Below are 22,098 nucleotides of genomic sequence, written 5' to 3' on the forward strand. Positions count from 1 at the left end.
GGAATAATCTACTAATAATGCTAAAATAAACTTTAATATTGTAAGTCAAACTCTAAAAAGTAAATAATAGCAGAATTAAGAGTTGTGTGAAAACTCTACTTAGCACCTTTATGTGACAATATTGTTATTCTTTCTATCTATTCACAGCAGGTTTTTTTTTTGTTCTGTATGACTCTTCATTCATTCAGTGTGGAAGGGATTTCATTCATTCAGCATGGAATGAACACACATCACTGGGCAGGTAGTTACTAATTTTTATATATATTCCTTCTTTCTAGTTCTTATTGCAAATCAAGAGCTTCAGAAATATTAATTCATTAATCAAACATCATGATGTCCTTGTGAGAATATGTATAATTTGTAAGTGAGGCAGAGACTAAAACACAGAGACATGAATGACAAAACCATTAAAAAACGCCTCTGCAAATCTGTTTGCTCAACTGAAGATGTCCAGGCCTCCATTTGACAAAAGTGGACTCTAATTTTTTATTAAAATTGGCCATGAGATAGAAGTTCTAAATACTTCGCTGTATCTGCCTTTAAAGACTCATATGGGATCCTGGGCAGTAAAATGGGAGAATGTTACTGTCAGAAGATAGGAAATATCATCTATCAAATAGCCCCAAAACCACTTGCTTTTCTCATACGAACCCACTCCACTAGATACTCATAATGATCTTCTGTCTCTCTCAGGTGATCTCTTACGCACTGCCAACTAGAAAGTGTGAGAGTTTAGGCTCTGCTAATGGACGAAGCCAAGAGGATGTGCTGAAGCTATTTCTATTCAACTTATTTGGTTAACATCCTTCATGACTATTGTAGGCATTATGTCTAATTTTGTGTTTTGCAGTAATTTACAGGCTGGCAGTACAGTTTCAGTTTGCTTTTTTGCTTTATCATGACCCTGTAAGACAGTCTGAGCCAGCAGAGATGACATGGAGAAACAGAATTCAAGAACTCAAAAAATATTTAGCTAAAGTTCAGGAGAAGTGGTCTAATTTATGTAGAGATAACTGTATTATCTATTGGTGAGCTAGACCAACTGGAATAGCCATTGTATCTAAGGAGCAAGAAAGCAAGAGACACCTTGTCCTTTATTTTCTGTTTTATTCGAGAATGTGTTGGGGGCCATTTGAAATCAGAGAAATATGATTCTTGCAGTGCATCCCATGCTGCAGTTTAGCTCTATTGACTTCTAGTCTCGCCCAGACTTAATGAATAAATAACTTCAATCATTCAGTCAGGTAAAGGAGGTAGTCATGCTGAATGTACTTCTGAAGGAAATAAGTAAAACATTAAGCAGCATGTTGATGAAAGAGAAAATACTTTTTTTTTCCTTAAATATTCTATCTATATTTTTTAAGTTTAAAACAAGCATGGAGCTCAGGGAGAGATACTGTTTATGTTAATACTTGGAGAGAAATAACAGGAGGAGAAATAAAACTCATGCTTTGAGTATTTTCTATTTGCACAATCATTTTATCCCTCTGGAACAAAACAGGCTCTTCAATTCTGTTTCCTCTCCAATTCTTAATTTCTGGTAGTAAAACGGCTGAAACTCTTGTTTAGAGAAATTCATTGCTACCTCATTTTTCCAGGCATTTGACTACTCTAGCATAGAGCTGTTAGCTGAAATTATTCTGCAGTTCCAGCCTAGTGAATCAAACACAACTGCATCACCGAGCACTGCAGTACACCTTTAGAAAGCCAATTACCATCAGGAGGTACTTTCAAAGGGGAGAAAAGAACCATTAACCTATCAACCCTCATCAAGACAAGAAACAGCCTATATATGACAATGCCATTTTATATAATATGAAAGCGAAATGAAAAGCATGCAAAGATAGCGATAATAAGTGTTGTACCCTTATATTGTCACATATTTAATACTCAATTCACATTATATTAGTATCATTGTTTATGACTGTCAGTATCACCTTGAATTTTAAATAGAAAATATGGATTTCTTTGGTTTTACTCAATGTATTATTTCATTAAGCCTGCCAAAGGAACCAAATTTAATGAGTAGCAGGAGGAGATTTATTTTAATTTGGATCAACTGTGAAAGTCACTGACAGAGGGGTCTGTCTGGTCTATGTTCTATGACTAAATTTTGAAACCCTGTTTTTGAAAAGGAGTTTATGTCAGTCCCTTATGGTAGCCATCAACACCGACTCCCTGAATCTCCCTGTATTTCATGTATTGTTGAGTTTGACAATTGCTTAGTGCAACATCTTTTTTTTTTTTCTTTTCAAGATCTGCAGTAATTTATAAAATTTGAAATGCATCAGTCAAGTTCTTGTTTTATAACTTTTATATCACCTGAAAATACACTCTTCTGTTTTCTGTTTTCAGAGGAGGAGAACCTTTGGAGAATTTATTCAGAAGTTATTTATTAACTACTTGGTATATTTTTCAATTAAAAATGAAATCTATTTGTAGTATTAAAAGAGATATTCTAAGACTTTTTTATTATGAACTATATTGCCATTAGAATTGAATAATTTTGATTGCATGAGTTTCACAGGTAATACGTGAAACTGTCCATTTTCTAGAGAATGCTACTCTTAGTTTCATTTTCTGGTAACTTTCACTGTACATGCACAGAATGATTCAGAAGGTATTAGTGACCACACAATTGATGTAATGGAGATAGGGACTTGTAGACCCAGGTGGCTTATTCTTAGATTTGCTCAGCCGAGCATTCAAGACAGATGTGTGCAAAAAGACAATGAAAAGAAAATACAGGAACTCCTGGGAAATATCTTGAGGGAGGACACATTAATTTTGTTCTCCTAAATTAATGTATTCTTTTCCCTTTTCTCTTATATCAATCACTGATTGTATATGAAGGGCAAGATCTTTGCCCACAGTGCAAAGGGAGCTGAAAATGTTTAGGAGAAAGAGACAAATACAAGAAACACTTCAGAGGTGTGAATTTCCACAAAAAATACATTGTTAATTTGCACAGTCTTATGCAAGCCTTGTACCTTTTGATGCGATATTAAGTCCTGATTCCAGAGGGCAGGTGATAAAGAATCTCAGCTTTCTCTACTGAACTTTTATGTGGGCACAGAAACAACGGTAATTGATTTCCTACAGATGTTTTCTTACGATTGTCTTTGGTGTCTAAAAAGGTACAAGGTCTTCTAGAGATCTTTCCCCATCTATCACTTCAGCTTTCCCTTATGTTGTATTTATCTTTGTTATTGACCTGCCCATCTAGTCACGTGAATTAAAGGAGCTTAATGATCTCTATCCATACCAGGTTGACTAGCCAAATTATAAGACAAAGAAAGCCTCAATGACAGTCACACACCTAAATAAACTTTTTTTAAGGAGATCATAATGTAAATAAGAATAATTTTCCATTTTTTCATTATAGATAATTACAAGCAAAAGGTGAAAGATTTGAGCTTTAATTGTTCAAAAACTGGCAGAAGAACAGGAATCCTAATTCACTGTTTAAAAATTATCCTTCTTTTTTTTTTTATAATACTACCACAATTTTTACATTAGTTTACTGATTACTGAATGATGAATGTTGGTGTTACTACTTGCAGAGAGAAAATAATAGTAAGAAAGCATGGCTCCAGCAAGTTAAAAAGCAATTTTATCTCTCTGCTGGTCCTGAAACATTTTGAGCATCTTATAAAGGGTGTTTGATACAGGCTATTAAAATAATGTTCTTAGGAAATTTAACATTGCCCCATGAAATGTGCCATTTCTGCCAAAACCCCCTGCCTTTCTTCAATGAAAATGAAAATTACAGCTTCAAACATAATTGTATATAAAACTGCTGAATGCATCAGCTGGTTTCTGTCACATAACAGCGATTAGGTGGTCACTATTATACAGAGTTCTATCAGAAATATTTAAAATTATACATGTTCTGGCCAACGTGTAATATACATATTTTTAATATTTAACGGATCAGTATTTAATATATTCACATGTCCTTAACAAAGTGCTTTCTTATGAAGTGTACAGAACAATGGTAAATTTCATCTCTTTACCCAGGTTTTTTCAGCATATCCTATGCATGTTCTTAAATGATACCCAGCTGCCATACTCAAGACATATTATACTCTCTGTGCATAGTTAATACATGGAGGTAGCTTTATTGGCTTTTAATTAGTAAAACTTCAAAGTATCAAAGCATTCTTACTGTTTCTGGGGATTTTACCAACAAGGTAATAAATACCTCATCTTCAAAATATTATTAAGGGTTAATACATCCCCAAAATTAAACAGATTTAGTATTTCAGGCGTCTGCATCTCTGGTTTTACAATTATGTGCTAATCACAATTTACTTCTACCTTCCATCTATTTAGGTAATTGAATTTAGTTTTTATATTTATAATTTATATATTGTTTATTTTATTTTTTTTTTATTTTTTATAGATCTAAAATCTAATCACACAGCTAGAGCAAGATGTATCCTCAGGCAAAGTGAGAGGACAAACAGTCTTGTTTAAGACATGAAGAAACCACACACTAAATAAAAATAATATCATTTTGATTATTAAATCTTCTCGGTCTACGAGAAGTATTCAGTCACAAACCCAGAGGGCCATTTAAAATTGAAAAGCAGTTATGTAGAAGAAACATGGAAACCACAAAACCCTTCTATTGAAACTTTCCAGCTACCAAGCTTTTGTCATTGACAAATCAAACCCACATTTTTGAAGAAAAGATGAAACAGTTTCCTGAAAGGAATTGTTTCTGATGTAAAAAGCATACAAGCAGGTTTTGAATTTCTCTACAGTCCATATTCAGTACACAGTAAAGGAAGGGACTCTGTGCTTTATTTTGGTTCCCATTTTGAAATATTTTCATTAATTTTTTTAATAGTTCCAGTATTTTTAGGGTTTGCCACAGGTCATGAATTAAGAAGGGGAATCCCTGAAAATTAAAAAAAAAAAACCCAAACCCTCAAACTTCAAAGACATGTTTTTCATCCACAAAGGATACTGCTTTCAATTGTAAAATAAAACATAAGGAAACACTCAGGTGAAGTCAGTGCAAGGCACAGATGGTAACATCCTAAGATACACCCTGAATGACTTGACATAATGATCCTGCAGGCACTACATTTTTGCTTTATTTCCCAAGACTGCACGACTTAAATTTTTCAATCTAAAAAAAAAAAAGTAATATGTGTAAGGTGTCTGCATAAGTGCAATGTGGGGTTTTTCCTTTTCTTTTTTTTTTTTTTTTTTATTTCTGTCCTCATATTGTCTTTATTCACAAACACTTGCTGAGAAAAAATACGTCTGGTCTTACAAGGAGCAGCTGAACAGAATAGAGTGCCTGACTCAAGAATTCAATTGCACTCCACAAAGACCAGAGTTACAGAAAATGTATGTACCAGAAATTTAAAATGTGAAGCTGCAAAATATAGCTCAGGTAAAACCTCCAAACTATTAAGATGAAATGTCAAATTTTTTTCCAACCAGGTATTTTTCTGAATATCTATTACCTAATCACTTGTAAATATTGACTTTGATTTCCTTTTCAGATTAGGAAGACATATGAAAATGTTGTCATCTCCCATTAATAATAATACAATTTTACAGCTGGCCACATTTGGAACATGCATCTATAACATACACAGCCACTACTTACACCTCAATGGATTCATACAGAAAAAAACAGAAATACAAAACCTATTAATTTGATTAATTGTGAATAACTGCTCTCCTGGGTAATTTGACGGTATTCCAATGTTTTTTTAAAGCACAGTTTATTACTTCCTGTCATTTTTCACTTAGGAATCCTTAGTAATGACAGTTTCATTTTCATGTATTTCAGCACTGTAGTATATTCCTCAGTTCTGCTATTTTGAAAGAAAACTGCATTTCTTTTTTTTTTCTTTTTTTTTGGGGGAGGGTCTTAACTATTAGCTGGATCAAGTAATTTTAAACCCATGTACCAATGATCAATGTATTTGGATGTTTATCTAGAACAATAATTAACAGCCTAGACTACAACCCATACATTTCATTTTTTGGTCCATTCAAGATAAAAGCCAAAAGGAAACAGAACTAGGATGGGAGGAAGAAATAAGATCCCTGGAGATTTTAAAAACTAGATGAGACTCTGAGCTAACTTTTAAGTTGGATCTTTGAGTGGAGAGTTACACTAGATGACTTACAGATGTTTCCGCCAAACTTACTATTTTTATGATTCTATGATTAACTTATTAGTCACTGTTATCTTTTCAATCATAAGAGGGTCCATCCCCACTAGCTGTCAATGATGAGAGAAGGGCTCTTTAAACCTACTGCTCTTCTAGTTTCTAACACTCTGTAAATTGAAACATATGCAGTACTCAGAGTAGACTTGAGTAAGCATAGCTTGAAAATTCCTGTAATTAGAAGAATATCTGTCTGCAGCCAGACTTCTTTAGACGAGCACAGTGCATTATTAAAATGTAACTGAGCCAGGACATGATTGAGGTCAGCAAGACACCCACTTCTCATTACATCAACAATGCCTACAGCTCTGAATGCAGCCAAGAATAGTTGCACCAAAAGAAAAAAATATGCTATGTATAAAATCTATTACTGTATCAGGTAAGTTGCACATCCATCACTTACACAAGCAATCCTACTGGCTGTGGTCAAGCTCCATACGAGTGAGATGCAGACTTGCATGATTTTGTACTAAACAGGTGCATTCTTTTGCAGAAATTAATCTGTACTCTAAAGAATCTTAGTGAAGTTTCATCCTTACAGCTTGCAAAAATGGAAAAGCTTACTCTTGGTTTCACAGAGAAAATCTTGTATTAGGATTTATGCAATGTTATACACTTCTACAACCTCCATTTTATCAGATATCCAGGTAGCAAAGAACTTAAAATCTTGCCAAGTAAGTCTTACTAAATGTAACAAGCAGCAGTGAAGCATGAAAGCATGATGGAAGTAACTTTCCCTCTTGGTTTTAGACTTTTGGCTTCTTTCTGGAACAACTTCTCCTTCACTTTTCATTGGATGTAATTCAATATGCTAATCCACAGCAGCAAAAAGCCTTCTTTTTTAATACCATGCATAGAAGAATGATTACGGATTACTCTGCTATTAATTTATAGAAAAGCTCTGTTTAATTAATAACTTGACTGCATGGGGATTCAGATTTATTGATAAAAATTCAGGTTGACATTTTTTCCTTAATTCACCCTATTGAAAAGTAAGAAACAAAGGTACAATTGCATGAGTTCATGAGTATCAAACTTGATTTTCAGTTTTAATAATGAGATTTTTTGCTGTTGTCAGTTTTAGTCTAACTAAGTTGAGCTATGGAAAATATTATATATATGATGATGGCATGAACATTTACTTTTTCCTGTTGTTTAAAAACTGACATACACAAAAATCTATTTTTGGTGATCTCTATCCCAGACTTTAACCAGAAGCAAAAACAAAGCCCTTCCATCATATATAAAAAGGTCAAAGAGTAGGTTTCTAAAAAATCATAGCATTTCTTGGAGCACTCAGCCAGAAGTGATCATGAAACACTAAAAGAAAAGGACAAGCAGAGATATAGGAGAGTTATCTTTATAAATAATAATTGAGAAACATTAAGTAAAAGCTAGAAATTACATGCTATTTCCAGAATGTTACTGTGTTAGTAATGCAGAAAAATGAGATCTGAAAAGGAATTACGAGCAGTTATTGACATCTTCACAAAACCATAAGAACATCTCATGCTCAACTTTAGCTTTGCCTAGCTTTGCTATGATAATTGTTATCAGATTTGGCAATGCCACAACCACAGAGATTTCTGTCTCAAGTTGGAAAAAAACATCTTAAATGCATGAAGAGGGAATATAGCTAAGTGTTTGCTTATTCAATGGAAGGCTAAGAGTCTGTATGAGTAGACAAGTTTAATGTCATTCTTGTAACAGACAATAACAAGAATATGTTATGCCACATTAAATAGTCCAAAATGTCTCACATGTGAATTATAATCAGCATAGGGTATCTATTCTGAAAACAACAGCGGTAGTAATTTGCCCATTATTCCTGTTCCTTATTTTTCTGATTCATGCAAATGAGTTTTACTGACATTAGGAATCCCATGAATCCAATTTCAAAACAGTATGCATAAATATTTCTTGGAAATGAACTCTGCCTGTATGTGTATTTTTGTTCTGGAGATATCTGTAAACTCATCTAATATGAAGAAAAAAGCAAGATCCTACAACTGACCACCCATGAGTCACATAGTTAGCAAATATCACAAATTCAGGGACCTTCTATAATCAACCTATAAAACTAAGGACCACAGAAGTAACAGACTAGCAGATAAACTAAGGCAATAAATATATCTGAAGAAATTATCTGATCAGAGAATTATAGGCATACATTTGCGGATAATGTTGATGGCGAACTACCTATATCAACTTGTAGTAAGCATAGCTACCAGTCAAAGCATATTGAACAGGTAACTACTTCTTACATTTCATACATTTTCCACAAAAATCACATAGAAGATTTGAAGGAAAATATCTGAAATCTCCAATTTCTTGGCATTGCTTATAAATACTGAGAAGCAAACACAAATGATCTTCAGTAATCATAGTTTTCCTACCTCATAATCACTAGATAATAACTAGGTACCTTTCCTAATCAATAGATAAATAAGTATCTTGTGGGTTCAGGTTTTCTTTCACAGGAAACCCAAGCCAATGTTCACTTTCAGATAAACTGTTAAAATCTTGAATTATTCCCTGAATACCAAGTGTGATCCAATAATAATGACATCACCTCGTTATCCGAGTACTCAATCTGTATAGGCACAAAGTTTAATCTGAACATTCTACTTTTCTAAGATTAAATATTAAATATTTAAATTATTTGAATTTGTGTCATTAAAATTCCAGGGAATTTACTGAATTTTATTTGTAAGTAGCAATAAGCAATAATTTCCATCTATGAATAAAAATCTTTCTGTGATTAATTACGTGTAACTCCCAGTGATCCCATTGTCAGTGTGGATGTTCCAGAGCAGAAGCTGGCCTAATTTTTTATGTTTTATATAGTAACATGGTACCTGAATAAAAATACCTGGAGGATCAGCAGCCAGTTTCTACAAGACTCATAACATTTCCAAATACTGAAGGCATATTTGGAACACATTAGTTTCAAAGTGTCATCTGTCAGAATTTGCTTGCATAATGAAACACAAAAATTTCTCACAAGACCAATAAGGCTGTAGGAATTCAGCAGTAAATAAAGGTTTGGAAAATGAGAATACTGTTAAGAAAAATGCTTCTTTTAAGAATAACAGAATTATAGGGTGGGAACGAACATCAAGAGATCATCCAATCCATTCAAAACCTCTGAGGCAGGGTCACATTAAAAGCCTGTCATGACTGGCTTGGCTTTCTCTAATCTGTGTTAACAAATTGCTTATGACAGTTTCCACAGCCTCCTAGGTAACTCATTTTACTTGTCAGCTCATCTCATAATTTGAAATCTTTTTCTAATATCAACCTATTTACCCCTTACTGCAACCTAAACTTATTTATTGTCCTATCTTTGATAATTTCAGAGAATATTTTTACTAATGCATTTTAAACTTCAAATAAATGTTAACACTCTTAACTAGCAGTAAGGGTCCACAGCTTTCAACTGATTTGAGTTGATGTGTTCCTTCTTTTTTCATGTTTACAATTACGATTGCAAATAAGGAGTTAAAACTTTTGTTGAAAAAGTTTAGGATAAGGGTTTCAAACAAAATCACAGGAGTCCAGAAAGTCAAGGTCTAAATAGAATAGAAAATTCCAGTATTTTTCTGATGGTACTGACAGGTATACCTTTTTTCCTTTCCCAGCATTTCAAATGTGGAACCTCTTAAAGGGATGTGTCTCACCACCAGGGAGGTGATTTACCATCCCATTAAGAAATATCAGGAATAAGGTTTAAACAGAAATTACAGAAGATAGAGAAGAACTGTTAAAATACATAATAAAATGTTTACCTAACTTGGAATCGTAGAATAGTTAGGGTTGAAAAGGACCTTAAGATCATCTACTTCCAATCCTCTGCCATGGTCAAGGACACCTCACACTAAACCATGCCACTCAAGGCTCTGTCCAGCCTGGCCTTGAACACTGCCAGGGATGGAGCATTCACAGCTTCTTTGGGCAGCCCATTCCAGTGCCTCACCACCTTTACAGTAAAGAATGTCCTCCATATATCCAATCTAAACCTCTGCTGTTTAAGTTTCAACCTGTTACCCCTTGTCCTGTCAGTACAGTCCCTAATGAGGAGTCCCTCCCCAGCATCCCTGTAGGCCCCCTTCAGATACTGGAAGGCTGCTATGAGGTCTCCACACAGCCTTCTCTTCTCCAGGCTGAACAGCCCCAACTTTCTCAGCCTGTCTTCATATGGGAGGTGCTCCAGTCCCCTGATCATCCTTGTGGCCCTCCTCTAGACTTGTTCCAACAGTTCCATGTCCTTTTTATGTTGAGGGCACCAGAACTGCACACAATACTCCAAGTGAGGTCTCACAAGAATAGAGGGCAGGACCACCTTCTTTGACCTGCTGGTCATGCTCCTTTTGATGCAGCCCAGGATACAGTTGGCTTTCTGGGCTGTAAGCACACACTGAAACCGGCTCATGTTCATTTTCTCATTGACCAACACCCCCAAGTCCTTCTCCACAGGGCTGCACTGAATCTCTTCTCTGCCCAACCTGTAGCTGTGCCTGGGATTGTTCCGACCCAGGTGTAGGACCTTGCCCTTGTCATGGTTAAACTTCATGAGGTTGGCATCAGCCCACCTCACAAGTGTGTCAAGGTCCCTCTGAATGGCATTCCTTCCCTCTAGCGTATCAACAGAACCACACAGCTTGGTGTCATCGGCAAACTTGCTGAGGGCACACTCAATCCCATTGTCCATGTCAGCGACAAAGATATTAAACAAGACCGGTCCCAACACCGATCCCTGAGGGACACCACTTGTTACTGGTCTCCAGCCGGACATTGAACCCTTTGAATGCGACCATCCAGCCAGTTCTTTATCCACCGAGTGGTCCACCTATCAAATTGATGTCTCTCCAATTTAGAGACAAGGATGTCATGTGGGGCAGTGTCGAACGCTTTGCACAAGTCCAGGTAGATGACGTCAACTGCTCCACCCCTGTCCATCACTTTTGTAGCCCCGTCATAGAAGGCCACCAGATTGGTCAGGCAGGATTTTCCCCTAGTGAAGCCATGCTGGCTGCCACCAAGCACATTGTTTTTTTTTCATGTGCCTTAGCATGACTTCCAGGAGAATCTGCTCCCAGATTTTGCCAGGCACAGAGGTGAGACTGACTGGTCTGTAATTCCCTGGGTCATCCATTTTCCCCTTCTTGAAAATGGGGGTTATATTTCCCTTTTTCCAGTCATCAGGAACTTCACCTGACTGCCATGATTTTTCAAATATGATGGCTTTGCAACTTCATTTACCAGCTCCTTCAGGACCCGCGGATGGATTTCACAACTTGAGTTTGCTTGTTTCTTGCCTTGCCACAGGTCAGTGTTTTTTCCTTTTCCATTTCCTTTATTAATATCATCACCATCTCAGATGTCATCATGACTTCTCCTGTCCCATGTTAATTGTCTGACTGAGCTCTTTGAGACTTTCTAAAGTTCTCCAAACATCTGTAGGTCTGTAGGTCTGCACTTTTTTTCAAGACTTGTGCTTTGCTTAGTTTTCTTTGAAGATTCTTTGGACACATTTTTTTTGTGTCATTTTCACACTGATTCTCTATTTTATTCTAAGACAAAATTTCATCTCCTGATGTACTCCTTGAACTCCTCTACTTCTCAAATTCTATATTGCAGTCATTCCACCGAGTTTCTCCCATTTACTATGTATCCTGTTCTGCATCAGTAATTGTTCAACTGCCTCTGTAAAACAGAATACTTATAGCATTTTATAACGGTACAAGACAAAGGCTGAAAAATCAGAAGGTCAATAGTTAGGAAATTTAGAATGTATATTCTGAATAACTCAGCTAAACTAGAATTGTATTTTTTCCATGGAAAAATATAACGCTTAAAGTGTTCAGTAGAAACAGCAGTCAAAAATATTATGCATATGTAAGACCTGTTCTACATACTTGCCTTCCTTCTATGATCATCTATGAACTGCTGCAGGAACTCCACAGTAGGCAATTTTGAAATAATCGATCCAGAAAATGTTATACGAAGCCCAAGAGTCAATAGCTGGCTTTTAAACTCTAATATATGATAGGTCTATGTACTCCTTAAGTGATTCTTACACATACCTTATTCTTTACTGAGAATGCTAAAATTCCAAAGTGGTGTCATCGGCACCTTTAATTTCCCAGTCTGCATTAACTTAGCTGCTGTGATTAATTTTTCTGTTTACATAAAAAGAGTGATGATAAACCCAAAAGGCAAAATACTGAGTCACTCCTGTATGAGATGCAGCTTTGAAAAATGTGCTGCCTTTTACTCTACAACTTGTGGACTCTTGATGACTATTTCACTACTACAGTCTTATCAGTTGAATGACATCTAAAATTCGTCCAAAGCCTGCTCAAATTTCTAAATTGGTCTGTGCCATTTTGAAAATTGAATTAAAAATAGTCATGCCCCAGGAGGATGCTAACTTTAAACATTCTTACCTTACAATTGTAAGTATGATTTTCTCTAATGTCTTCTCATTTGGAATTTTTAAGGATAACTATGTTGAAAAGAAAAGAATCATCCCCAGTGCCATTAATAGACTTCAACAATTTAGGATGCACAAGGACAAGGAGATCAGCAGAAGTATATGTGTTTTTCCATGGTTTCAACTCAAACCAAAGTGAATAAATCTAATGCAACTTTTCTTCCCAAAACTTTTAAGCCTTTCTTCCAAACAGGCATAAAACAGAGATTATCACATATATTCAGCAAGAAGTGTGCACAGAAATTGGGTCTGAAGCTGAATTTACAAGTTATATTTAAATATGCTTCAGGATATTCAATGTAATATGTATATCTGTAGATTTCACCAGTCTTGTTTGTCCAAGGAATATATTTTTATTTTCTTTAATTTTCCATTAATTATTAAAAAGAATATTCTGAAATGTTACAATCATGCATTTAAAGTTATCATTATGGAGTAATTCTATAGTACACTAGTTGGTTGCCTGCACTATAGTTTCTATGACACTGTAGTTTATCAGTCTGTAGAACTTAGTTCACGCATCAAGTTTTCTTGCAACATTACCATTTTCATCACAGTTACACTGTATGTATATGAACACCCGCTTAAAAGAGAGATGTCCTGTAACAAGATTAAGTTCCAGCTTTCTCACATGCCAGTTTTCATAAAGGGAAAATTAGTATCAAATGTGACTCTGGCTTTATTTAAAAAAAAAACAATGCTTCATCTTAATTTTTTTTTAATAATAAATGAGTACAGTCATCCACAGGTAGCCTTTTCTGTAACTGTGGTGAATATTGCTTCATGCAGATGTGAATGTTTAGTTCTTTGGACATACCATGGCAATAAACACATCTGAAATTATCTTATACATATCTCTTTACAGCCTTTTTGCATAATAAGGTTTAATCTGTATGACACCGAAGAAACATCTGAGAAAATATTTAGCTCTTTCAAATCTGATAAAGTTTTCTACAAAGCCCCCAGAGTTTGAATATATTATCTTCAAGGATTTTGGAACTTGTAAAATTTCCAGTCAGCATTCTACATTTTGCCTGAAGCAGCATATCAAAGCATGGAGCATTTTATCAAACTTACTCTACCCTCTAACTTATCCAATACAATTATGTACATAACTAGCTCAAATTCTAGAAAGTGTTGAGGCAAGGAATAGTGTAACAAGAATTCTGAATTTCCAGGAAATACCTAGATGGGAGTTCATGATAAAAGCATCTGAAAATTCAACCTAATATAGTTCTGCAGATCAGCATATTGCAGTTACAGCCTTTCAAACTTGAAAATATCATAGCAATCATTATAAGACACCCTGAAGCTCATTACTTTGCAAGCTTGCAAATGCCATAACTCACATTGTTAAAATTTCTAAATCCCAAGACCATAATTCCCTCATTAAATGGCCAGGTGTAATTTTCTTTTCTGGCTATGTTTGTCAATAGCGTTAGAATCATGGAGGTCTGAAGACATGATTTGCTATGCTGTTTAATATCTTATTTACAAGTAATATGTTGTCATATGTTTCTTTTGCAATAACCATAAACCATTTCTTTTTATATACACTAAGTAGCTCAAGCACTGTTCTTTAAACAGAGAGGATAAAAGTTCACCTTCTACTTGAACATTTCCTACAGATTCGTTGTTACTGGATTTTTACTCTGGAAAGTGTCAACATCATATGCATTTCACCTGTACCTTAGGTCATAAAGTTATGGCGGTAACAACATCCTATTTCTAGTTTAATTGCAAGATTCTCTTGAAATGAGATACAATCAAGGAAGAACCTCTGCTCCAGGCATCATTCACTTAAAGCATCTGATAGTGCATTCAGGTCAGATTTGAAGAACAACTTCGCCAACTATGACATGAAAACAAACTTTAAAAATTCTTCCAGTTTGAGTCTTGATTTACAAACCAGATGAAGTGAAACTAAAATAAAGCAGGTGGGCCTGTTACCATCTTGATTTTAATAACACAGTAATTCAGTCACTCACCTTGAAGGTGGAGAGATGAAGTCCTAATCACTCCTGTTTATTCAGATTAGACAGGAAAATACCTCCCCACTATGACACCATACACAGGCAATCCAATGCCAGATGCAATGAATATTTACATGGCCTATGCAAAGTGCAACAGCTTTCCCAGGATACCACTCACAGTACATTGCTACTGTGAATCTCCTTAGCATTTTTTTTTGTTTTTATACTGAAAATATTCTTGTGCCGAACAATTCATTGAAAGCTGATTTAAACATTTTCTTTGACCTAAGATAATTTGCCCCCATACGATGGAAATGCATTTAGCTTCAGGCTGAAATTGAACAAGAATAAATTTATGAAAATGTTTCCCTTGTCACCATTTTATACCCTTTTCCACTGCAGATCTTTCAGTTACTTTGGTAGCTAGCAATAAAATGGCTTTGGCTATAATCCATGACTCCATTTGACCATATATCAGCATTTTAAGAATGATCATATTAAGTAATATCAGTATGTCCCTAAATATCAAACCAACCTCCAGGCACCTTTAGGTTCTGCAATCCTTTTCATTCATGATGAATAGACTAAAACTGCCTGTTTTGTTTTTAAGTTTATATTTTTTTGTCATCTCTATCTATTGTACCTCATCATTCTGGCTAAGCACTACAGTTTTTTTATTTGCTTGTTTGTTTCAGGGTTTGGATTTTTTTTCGAGAACTTGCCTAAACTGGTGGGCTGATAGGACACAATACAGTCTGACTGATAAGATCAATATTTCTGATGTACTGTTACATCATTAGTTGTGTTGTATCATCTTTGAATGTCAGAGTTATTAAAATTGGCTTCAGAATACAGCATTGTTCAAAATCCAAGCTCTATAATTAAACCAAGCTAAAACTATGAAATTACTTTTATCCTTAGATTTTTATATCCAATATAATATTACACTAATTTATTTTTATGTTGAATGTAAGTCTTATTTTTGTGAATAAAACCAAAATGGCAGCTGAAAGGAAAATACGGCTTTCTCCTGTGTTCAATTTTTATCAAATGCAAAAATTTTAAAAAAGGTATTTCAGCAATATGGCCTTTATCTTTTCTGTGAAATATCACAAATATTGAAACAAGAAACATGGGAATAGAGATTTGCAGATATGTATGAAAGCAGCTTTTAGACACTGTGGGTTTTTTAGGAACCTGTGGTATTGAGGCTTTAAGTGGCCTTGCTAATACATGAGGATTGAAAAAACTTCCATTTTTCAATAATGAATCATGCTAACTACAGTAAAATTTGAAAATTATCTAAAAATATACATTGGAAAAGACAATTTTCTAGACTTGATTTCCAATAACTAAAATAAGAAGTGTTGATAATAATTTCAGAGACACTAGTTAAACATCCTGATGACTGGCCCTGCCCACATCAAAATATTCTGTCCTCTAAGTGAAGGATGCAATCAAGTATTTAAATTAGAGACAACTTCCTTGAGCATGACATTGCAGATTTTAAGTGAGACTGTTTACTTACTGTACCATGGTTCATCCAACTGGTGATGACCTTACTCTCAGGGAGACATCACTTTCACTTGCTCCCCAGTAACAAAATTGTCTATTCTAATACTAAGGAGTGAACTACAGAGATCTCCTCAGGGCTTATGAGAATTGCCCTGTGGCATTTATCATTTATTTCAACATATACAAACTATAGAGAGTTCTTAAGGAACAGACAGGTAATCCCTTGGGATAGTCAGATGTAAATTTAAACTTTATAGAGGTGGTTTGTTATGTTCGCTGCAGGAAGGAAGAATGGGATTCCATGGATCAAGATTACAATAATTAATATTTTAGGGCATACCATAAAGAAGAAAACAATGGACTGTAACTGATGCCTTTCATCTGACCTCTTTTTCTCTCTCTCTCCCTCTCAATCACTGTTTGATACCAGAAGACATGAATTAATGAGAGCCAGTGCTAATGAAAAATGCACTAGAACTTAACTGCATTTCAGAGCTGCTGGTGTCAAGGGGACAAGTAATGTCTGTGTCTGTCAGAATGTAAATTAATTCGCTTCATATGATACACACTCAAGATCCAAAAAAGAACATGGCCAAGAAAATGACATGACATATTTGGCAAACTTGACATTTAATAGAGAATTTGTTATCATGGTCAAATTTTGATCCCCATTACACTGCTGTTATGCTTCAATAAATTAAGCCAACTTCTTATAACTGATAGGGGAAATTTTCTAGATCCTGAGAGTAACAAAGATCATTTTCTGAAAGCCCTTTCAAACTCAATAATAATAGAACCTATTAGTTCCTTTTATTCTAGAGTTTTTCTCTGATTAAGGACATAACCATTCTTTAAAAATCTAAATATAAGAAGTCTTTAGTCTTTATAACTGGAATGTTTTTACCTTCATATACCAGTTTTCAAGATCATGAATATTGTTGTGTGCAACAAAAATTCAGGAGATAGCTGCTTTATTAGTAACTTCAGTAAAAATTGCCACATCTCAATTTGTGATGGAAGTCACAACAGTTCCAGCCAGGCTCTCTTTGGACCTGCAGTTAGGCAAATGCAGCAGTACCTAGCAGTAGATTCATTTGTGCCCATGAGTTGGTTTCAAGCTTGTCAGAATTCAGATCAAGCATCTAAATGTTCATGCTGAGACAAGCAGGGTTAGCACTGTGAGAAAAGCACTAAGCAGATGCCATGACCCCTCTGGTATAATGCAAGTCTGTAAAATCTTTTCACTGCAAGGCAAGAGCAGCAGGAGGGTCATCATGGGATTGGTTGACACAACCTGAAGAAGAGGGTTTTCCTGATTTGCAAGTTTAGCATGGTTTCTCCTTTTTGCAGTGAAAGAATTTAACATAATTCAATGTCACAAAGATACTTAGCTACTGTTTAGCTGGATACTACTGATTAATGTTCAGGTAGCTGAGAGAAATAATGAGCCAACGAATGACTGTGAAGATCTGCTGTCACATTCACAGACAGGGAGGATGCAACTAGAGCACTACAGCATCTTGCACATCCATGTGATCAGTGTAGGTTGTTATTGCTACATCACAAACACAGCCCACAAAGAAGACCCCTGTTGTTTCCACTCCAAGAATGATGATTTGGTACTCTGGAAGTATATTGGTGGTCAGAAACTTGCCCACACAGTTATCCTGCTCACACAGAATAGCAGACACACCCACACATATATTGCATGTACAGAGCCATTAGCAGGTATTATGGTTCAACTAAACCACTTTGTTTCTCACCTACTATTTCTAGGTCTGCTCTGTGTGCATGTTGAAGGGTAGTTTCTATAAAACAAATAAGGCAGTTCAAAATATATGTGAAATATGCAAACAGCTTTCTTATTCTAAAAATTATACTTCACTATTAAAATTATTCAAGGTTGAAAACAATAAGAGAATGGAACTGAAACAAGCATACCTGACTGTAGGGGCTCAGAATGTGCTCCTAAAAACAGATTTGATTTGCCTGAGTTATGATCTTCCCAAAATTCTCAATGTTCATTTTTAATAGCCACAGCACTAAGCCTAGTACATTGAATACAAAGGGAAGGACACACAATCCATTCCTAAACTGCTATGACACCTAGATATACAATTTTTCTAAGGCACTGCATGAGGTATTCTTTCTAGAAGCCCTGCAACTTTAGTAAGAACCTTTCAAAAAGCTTATCAAGATATATTAAATATATAAACAAGATGAAGTTCAGCAGACACAATGACATCATCTGTTATCCACTTTGCAGTTCATTCTGTAACCTTATTTATGCATATTGATGTTTCTTCATGACAGATATAGGATATTGAGCTCTCTAATCTGAAGTTTGTCATATTAGTTACCTTTCAAGATGTTCAATGAATAAAAGAGGATGAAGGAAATTAGGAAACATATTTGTACCTAACCCTTAGATGAAAGGTACCTTAATTATCTGTCTTCTTAACACTAATGTTTGGCCAAGCTTGTAGATTATCTATTTTTTATTTTAAATGTTTATAGTGCAATTGTGCTCAGTAATCTTACTAAAAATCACAAAAGTCTATTTTTTTCTATCTTTCTGGAAATAATTTTAACAGTATCTTTCAGAAATATTTTCTGCTTGTTCTGTACTCCTCTCTAATCTCTATGTGCACAGGCCACAACATGAAAACTGCATTCATGTATCAGGTACAAAACTAATTCTACCTGTACCTCAGCTCGGACTAATGAGAAGTTTTGTACATTGCAAGTAATAGTTGAATCCTGTGTGCCCCTTTGTCCTGGCTGGCAGTATCTGACTTCAGATGAGTCAGAAGACAAATGCTGCCAGATTTAACAAATGTCCACAGAGGATGAACAGATAAAATTATTTATTTCTATTAAGAATACCAGGGAGTATATTTTACAGGAAGTAATTTCATTATCTGTTTAATTCAATGATGCATTAATTTGATCCACTTCATTTAGCATCCAAGCACATCTAGTGAAAAATGTCAGAATTGTTATAGTTGATTCCAGTTATCAAAGTGATAGGCTTTAAGAGCTTTAACTCTATAATGAACACAAAATACATACATCATGTATAATATAGATACTAAAATATCTATAGTGTATCATCTATAACATGTGATGTGTCATATAAAATATGATTAAAAGGAGGCAGTATTAAAAATCATATTAACATGAAGAACAAGTTTCAGTAAAATTACACTGCTTGATCACAGTATCTAGAACAGAAAGAAATAAATAGGCAAGTAGGCAGAGAAATCGAAGGAACTGTTACAAGCAAAGGTCCTTTTTTACTAACAGGTAAGGTCTTCCTTAAGATTTTTTTTTTTCACTGTTTTGACTACTTTTCAGAGTGGATCAAACTCCATGAAAAAAATGTGATGAGAGAATTTTCATAATTTCTTGGTAAATTCCATGTCATAGATTTGTGTATTGATTTTTGGCAGCAGTCCCCACTTACTGACTCACAAAAGATATCCTTATGTCTCATACAGCAAATGCATATAGAAGGAATATAAAAACACTCATGCAAACTGGAAACCCAGTCTATCATATACATCTGTTACTGGAAAAGACCAAAGGAGAACAGCAAAGCGTACAGTTCTTGACAAATGCATTCACATATTTGTGTTCAACAAAACCTGAACACAAGTCAAGCTAGATCTACAGACCTGAATTACTGACAAAGTACCTCTTTTTAAAAGCATCTTGAAGATCATATGCAGAAATATGCTTCTTAGAACTGGTGGTCCTGACATATTAAAAAGCTTAACTTAGCCTCTGTTTGAACAGATTTAATACTGTTTAGCTATCTACTGGTGTCAAATGATGACAAAAATTAGTACTCCTTCACCCAAAACCAGACCTGGACAAACTGTGATATTATCTCCTCTGAACCTGAGGTACAATATGTGTAAAGGCAGGCATCAGCTTATAGATACTAGAACACTGTCTAACTAAAACATTACTTATAAATGGCTACACTGAAATGTACACAACTTAAATGGATTTTCTGGAAATATTATGATGCAGAATAATTTAAATTTAAATGTTATTATATCCAAGGAAATTAAAAGGCCCAGAAAAATTATCATTATCATTCTAAAAAGAACAATTACTAATTATGTTTTCATCATTTTCTTGCTTAAAGCAATTTTTAATTTTCCATATACTATGTCTGTTTTCTACATGAAATTAAATTGATCCTTATTACTTTGAATCTAGTACTAACCTTTATGAAATCATATTAGACATTTCAGTGCCCGTGTCTCTAGGACATATGGTGCCCTAAGTGAGAAGAATAACTTAGAATCATTTTACTTAGTTATTAAATGACTATACTCATGTTCTCTTACAGCTAAAAGGACGTCTACAATTTCTATTACTAAACTTAAGATATCTAATGTTTATTTTTACTGCCTGAGAACCTCATAATGACTATTACAACAAAGATTCTAATTAATCATTATTGTAACCTGATTGTCTATTGTTTTTCAAATCAAGCAAGATTTGAATTTTAAGAGCATACACTATACTTGGTCCATGTAAGATGTAATAATTTTCTACCTTAACAGCCATGCTGCAGCATTTGAAAACTGGTAATTCATTTTGCTATGAATTAGTAACCAAAACAGTGGAATTCTCATCTGTGAAGAATGGTACAGTAAATCATGGATTAGCAAAGTTAGGCACTCTCAGTGAAAGTATATCCTCTTGCTTACATCTAACAAAGCTGCTGTTCAATATGGCTTTTCACTGTATAAATTCTACGTTAAGTTTTATCAATTTTATCTCTAAAAAGAAAATTTATAAAAAGCAGAAAACAAATCAAGTTAATAAAGATTTCACTCAGCAGAATCAGACAGCAAAACACAATCCATCTTCCTATAGACTTTTCACAAGTGTTGACAACCCTACACAACCATCTAGAAATGATACTTAAATATTTTGTGTTCAAAATAAAATAAGCTAGGACTGATTAAAAGAACATACAAATCTGTATTTTTTACAGCAAAGGCATAAAAATTAGAATTCATATTTCCTGTCCTTCACTATAAAATTGAGGTCTTTAGTCTGAATAGACCATTCAGGTTTTTCCATGATCCATGGGAAAAAGAGAGGCACCTCCATAAGACAATTCATCTTGTTCTCACACGAATATCTAAGACAGATGGGAGGAATTGCTCTCTGGAATTTCCTTTCTGTCTCAGACTCCCTCCAAAGTCTATACAGGGCCACTATATAACTTCGGCTAATACCTAACTTTTTGATAGCTACAGTCAAAAAGATGAATCGATCTTCTCATGCCTTTGGTTAGAAATTCCAGTTTGTGGCAAATTGTTTTTTTGTTTTTCTATGCAGACTGACTATTTTGGCTTGAAGTTTCAGCATCTCATAGGTGTCTGGTTAAAATTCTTATTATACTAAACCTGCCATGCTGTCAGAGATGTGTTACTAGTCTGCTCTAACTAGAAAGCTGACAGGGAGTCCAGACTTTCAGTCGCTCCTGTAATAGCATTAGATCTCTGATGTGGAATGAGGGAGGCTGCTATCAGGTTATTAGGCTGTCAATACAAGTGTGGGCAAGAGTTACAGAAGAATAGATTAAGGCAAAGGGAGAGTCCTTGTAGAGTAGTTTCTGATTATTAAATAATGCCTTAATGTGGAAGCAAGGGAATATTTTTTTCCTCCATAGGAAACAGAAACATTTGAATTGTTTCTACTTAGATAAAGGTAGATAGATAGAATAAAGATAGATAAAGAACCTGGCCAGTACCAGTTCTGCATATTTGCATCTCCTGACTAGAATTAACTATTAGCATACAACAAATATTCAGATTTGTAGATACACCTAAGTAACTCAGTTCCTTATGGATCGATCCTATTTATAATCTGAAAAAAAAGTAAA

At 34.8% G+C, this 22,098-nt stretch overlaps 1 protein-coding gene across 1 annotated transcript in view; it reads right to left on the minus strand.

The window, feature by feature from the left end:
- Positions 1 to 22,098, minus strand: part of LOC101868186 (adhesion G protein-coupled receptor A3) — a 279,070-nt gene that overhangs the window by 14,229 nt on the left and 242,743 nt on the right. The gene's annotated exons all lie outside the window — the stretch shown is intronic.

The sequence above is a fragment of the Melopsittacus undulatus genome, chromosome 4 (genome assembly GCF_012275295.1).
Source record: "Melopsittacus undulatus isolate bMelUnd1 chromosome 4, bMelUnd1.mat.Z, whole genome shotgun sequence".
NCBI classification, from domain to species: Eukaryota; Metazoa; Chordata; class Aves; order Psittaciformes; family Psittaculidae; genus Melopsittacus; species Melopsittacus undulatus.